Source organism: Hevea brasiliensis, chromosome 7, assembly GCF_030052815.1.
Source record: "Hevea brasiliensis isolate MT/VB/25A 57/8 chromosome 7, ASM3005281v1, whole genome shotgun sequence".
NCBI classification, from domain to species: domain Eukaryota; kingdom Viridiplantae; phylum Streptophyta; class Magnoliopsida; order Malpighiales; family Euphorbiaceae; genus Hevea; species Hevea brasiliensis.
In genome coordinates, this window is record NC_079499.1 from 99,083,195 (window position 1) to 99,088,651 (window position 5,457).

A 5,457-nucleotide genomic window follows, 5' to 3' on the forward strand; every position below is an offset into this window, starting at 1 on the left:
TAAGGGTTCTGTAAGTGTAAATGATGATGTACAGGTGAGTGGGGATCCACCTACTGAATGACTTGTACTTACCCCTTTATTTAATGAAATATGACTCTTTTGTTCACATCTTCTTTTTTTATTAAGACTGTTTATGCTAATCTATTTAGTTTTTATCTGAAAGATTGTTCTTTTTGTATCTTTAACTTCTTAGAGGTCTAAAAAGTCTTTAAAGGTCTGCGCCTTAAGTTTGAGTTAATTTTTAGCGCAAAGAGCTCGGTATTATTGAGTGAAGTTTAGGTAAGAACTTTAGTTTCTCAGATGAGGTCTATCCTTGGGCAAGATTTGTTGCCTCGAATGAGGGCTTTATGCCTCAGGTGAAGCCTTTATGCCTCGAATGAGGTTTTTATGTCTCAGATGAGGTCTTTATATCTTAGATGAGGTCCTTATACCTCGAATGAGGTTTTTATGCCTCAAATAAGGTCTTTGCACCTCGGATGAGGTCTTTGTGGCTCAGATGAGGTCTTTGTGCGTTGGATGATGTCTTGACATTTTTTATCTTTAGAGATCGGTGATAATGTGTAGAGATTAGATGTTTTTTCAAAGATCGGATAACACTTATTGAAAACTGAATTTGAACTTCTCATTTATTGATAATATTTTTTCGAATTGTAAACATTCCATGCCCATGGGAGTTCGCTCCCACCTGGGTAAGCGATCTTGTAAACTTCTGAACGAATTACTTTCGAAATTACATATGGTCCTTCCCAATTGCTTCCTAGTTTTCCTGGTCCTACTATACCTCTTAAAATATCTAGTCTTTTCATTACTATATCACCAACAGTAAAGGATATGTGCTTTACCTTTTGGTTATACATGCTTGTCATTCTCTAATGATATTTTGCCATTCTAATGAAAGCTCAGTCCCTTATTATTTTTGCTAGATCAAAATTGAATTTGAGGTATTCATCATTCATTGCTGCTTTTGGACTCTCTGTTCGAGAGCTTAAGATGCTGATCTCTATGGGGATTACTAACTCGGAGTCGTATGCTAGGGAGAAGGGAGTTTCATTAGTTGCTGATCTGGAAGTAGTTTTAAATGCCCATAGTACAAATGGGAGCTCTTCTTGTCATCATCCTTTTCTTTATCTAGTTTTCTTTTTAGCAAACTTAGGATAGTTTGGTTAGTGACTTCTATCATGCTGTTGGACTGTGAATGATATGTTGAGGTAAACTTGAGGTCAATTCCCATTCTGTGCAAAATCCTCTAAATTTGTGTCCTTTAAACTGAGTTCATTGTCTGTGATGATCACTTTGGGGATGTCGCTATGAAAAAAGATATTTTTCTTGAAAAAAGATATGGCTTTCTTAGCAATGATGAGTTATGCTGCTTTTGATTTGGACCATGTAGTGAAGTGGTCTATGGCAACGATAACATACTGCCTAGATCCAATAACTTTTGGAAATGGTCCGAGTACATCTATTCTCCATTGGTAGAATGGCCAGGGACTTTCGATTACTGTTGACTTTTTTGCAGGGGTTCGAGGGATGAAACCGTGCTTTTGGCATTTTCTACATTGTTAAACTAGATTATTGGCATCGTTTACAGCTATAGGCCAGAAGTATCCTTGTCGAAATGTTTTTTTGCTGATTGTCTAAGCTCTTTCACGACTACCACATAGTCGCTTGATGCATGCATTTTAGATCATCATTTAGGTGTAATTTTTGCACACAATTTACCCTTGTTCATAGCTATTATTATAGATATTAACATATATTTAGTCAATTTTATAATTTTCACACTTCTTAGTTTAATTTTTGGAATTTACTTGTTTTGTAGGTTAAATCTGGAGAAATTTGGTGTATTTTGATCAGAGTAGCCATTTGGAAGAGATTAGAATTGAATTGCAAAAATTTTTGAAGTTGAGTAAAAAAATGGCCAAGAGCGACACAACCTGCAGCACAACCGATTTAGCTTATGTCGCAGGTTGTGTCGAATCATCAGATATTCAGGCCGAGAGCTACACAACCTGCGACACAACCGATCCAGCTTATGTCGTTTTTACTAGAAATGGCTGACGTGGCATTTGCGTTACTCTGACTTTTTACCTCACTTTCTCTGGAACCTTCCCCCTTTTTACCCATTCTAGGGCAGTCCCCTCACCTATATAAAGTCCCCTTTATCATTTTCTTTCCATATAGAGAGCAAGGGAGGCATTTTTGGCAAGAAAAGAAAGTGAGAAAGAGGGAGCACGTGAAGGGCATTTCTGCAGCAGCAGTAGCAGGAGCTCGTTCTACACGTTTCTGCAGTAGATTCTTCTGCATTTTTCTAGGTTCTTCTATTCCTTAACTTAGATTTCCATTATTTCTTCATTTATACACTTGGGTTTGTCTTGAAACAATGATTTGTGAGTAGTTGTTTGAGATTCTAGAGATGGGTTTGTAAATATTGTTTTGTATTGTGGTTTTGAACTGATTTAGCCATTTAAATGAGTATTGTTACATTTTGATTTATTGCTTGTGTGCTTATTGCCTTGCTTGATGAATGGGCCCTCATTAAGTTAAGCTTTAATCCTTAATAGATGGACTGAAAAGTGAATATTAGGGATAGATAATCTTGCAATAAACTTTATTTTCTTGGTGTTAGAGATAAGCTAAGAGGATTAAGGGGAACTTTCCAAAAATCAATTAGAGCTTTAAATGGGTTTTTGTTAGGTTTGAAATACCGTGAAAACAGGGTTTGATTTAATGAAAACCAACTTTGAAATGCTTGAAAAAGGTTTCAAAAATTTAAGAATTGATTTTCCTCAAAATTGCAATGCAATTCTCATGTGTTTGGCTAAATTAGGGATAAACCACATGCAAACAATATAGAAAATCCAATCTCTAGAATCACTTTAATTTTTATTGAATTTAGATTTATTTCCTCTCAATTTGATAAATAGAAATTTCAAATTAAATTTTGGTAATCTAGTTTAATTAATTTTAGTTAATTGTTTGATTTAGCTTAAATTCCTCAAATACCAATTTTAATTTTTAGATTTCATTTTTTATACCTTTAAATTTTGTCATTCTAATTAGCTTATACTTTTATTTCCAATTTAAGCATAATTTCCTGTGGGATCGATATCATTTTTTTAAAACTATACTACTGTGACCCGTGCACTTGCGGACACACCGTATCAAGTTTTTGACGCCGTTGCCGGGGAATTGTTTGTTTTTAAGTTGGATTTTAATTGTTTTAAGCTAATTAGAATTTTTATTTTCTTTTATTTTCACTACTACTCCTTGTGTTTTTCAGGTACTTTTCTTGTTTATGAGACGGTCGAAAAGCACAAGCGACACTGAATTGTTGTTTAATCCTAAAATTGAAAAATTCTGTCGAGCCAACAAAAAGGAACACAAGAGAAGAAAGGAAGCAGAAAAAGAAGAACAACAAAGATTTGAGCAAGAGGAGACAATTAAAAATATGGAGAATCAAAATAGAGCTATTGGTGGAAACAATGGAGGAAATGAGCAAAATAGGCATAATGAAGTTGTTAATCAAAATGATCCTAAGAGAAGATCCATGTTAGATTATGCTTTTCCTAGATGTGCAGATGTGAGAGATAACAGACCTATCATTGGAGCTAATCAATTTGAGTTGAAGACTGGTCTCATTCAAATGGTTCAGAATTCACAATTTGGAGGTAGTCCACTTGAAAATCCTCATTCTCATTTGAAGAAATTTTTGATAATATGTGGTACACAAAGGCAGCCTGGAGTTTCAGATGAAGTGATTCGGCTCACCTTATTTCCATTCTCTCTTCGGGATTCAGCATTGGAGTGGTATGACTCACTTCCACAAGCTACTATAGCTACTTGGGAGCAGCTATCTCAAGCTTTTCTATCTTAATTTTTCCCACCTGGGAAGACTACTCATTTGAGGAATTTGATGGTAGCTTTTAAACCAAGGGATGATGAAACTTTGTATGAATCTTGGATGAGATTTAAGGAGCTTGAAAGGCAATGTCCTCATCATGAAATACCGAAATGGATGATTGTTCAAAATTTCTACACCAGAGTTACTCCAGCCATAAGAAACACAATTGATTCACAAGCAGGAGGAGACTTCATGAGAATGACAAGTGAAGAATGCTATGATCTATTAGAGAAGATTGCTCATAATACCCACTTATGGGGAAATCCTAGAGCACTTGAGCCAAAGAAAGCTGGGATTTATGAACTTGACTCAGTTAGCTACATGAATGCAAGATTTGATCAGTTGACTCAGCTTCTTAGTGATTTTTGCACAAAGGCAACAACCTCAACTCCTACAACTATGCAACAAGTTGCCTACACAGATGGAACTCAAAGTTGTGGAGTTGATTACTCTTCTTATGGTGATGATTATTTGCAAGAACAAGCTGCTTATGCAGGAGGTTATCAACAGAAACCTATGGGAAATTCTTACTCTAATGTGAACAACTCAACATGGAGACCACAAGCAACTTTTGCTCAACAAGGTCAAAGCTCAAATTATGCTCATAACCAGCAGTTTATGCAGTAGAATAGGCCTCAATTTCAGCCTCAATTTCAGCCCACAAGGCAGCCACCACTTGGATATCAAGCAAGAGCACAACAATCCCTTCCACCTCATGAACCGAAACCAACCTTGGAAAGCATGATGGAGAAATTTTTTGCTGAACAAAGTAAGATGAATAGCAAATTGGAGGAAGAAATGCAACACATGAGACAAACCATGGATCAATTACAAGTCCATAACCGCATGTTAGAGACTCAATTGGCTCAACAAGCAAGCTCATCAGGAAGCAATTCCTATGGGAAACTACCTAGCCAACCACAAAACCCTCATGAACAATGTAAGGTTGTAACCTTGAGAAGTGGTAAGAAAGTTGGTCAAGAGAGCGAAAACAAGAGAGAAGAAAAAGAGAGCACAAAAGAAGAAAATTCAGTTGAGAGCAAGAAAAATGAAAAAGAAGAAGAAAGCAAAAGTGAGCAAGATGAGGGAGAGAAACCATACATCCCACCTGAACCTTACAAGCCCACCCTTCCCTACCCTCAAAGATTCATCAAGCATAAGCTAGACAAACAATTTGGCAAATTCCTTGAAGTGCTAAAGAAGTTGTATATCAATGTGCCATTCACTGAGGCACTATCCCAAATGCCAAGTTATGCCAAGTTTTTGAAGGAGATTCTTTCCAACAAGAGAAGGCTAGAAGATTATGACACCATCAACTTGGGAGAGCAATGCAGTGCTATAATTCAGAAGAAGTTACCTCCCAAACTCAAAGATCCGGGTGTGTTTTCCATTCCTTGTCATATTGGTGATAATTGTGTGGCAAATGCCTTATGTGACCTTGGAGCTAGTGTCAGCCTAATGCCTCTTTCAATATATGAGAAGTTGAATATGGGAGAGTTGAAGCCCACAAACATGTATCTTTCATTGGCTGACTGTTCAATTAAGTATCCAGAAGG

At 36.4% G+C, this 5,457-nt stretch overlaps 1 non-coding gene across 1 annotated transcript; it reads right to left on the reverse strand.

Moving 5' to 3' along the window:
* Positions 1 to 3,898: 3,898 nt before the first annotated feature.
* On the reverse strand, positions 3,899 to 4,005 carry LOC131181795 (small nucleolar RNA R71). The gene has a single exon (XR_009150272.1). It is a non-coding gene; the product is annotated as a small nucleolar RNA R71 (small nucleolar RNA).
* Positions 4,006 to 5,457: the final 1,452 nt, after the last annotated feature.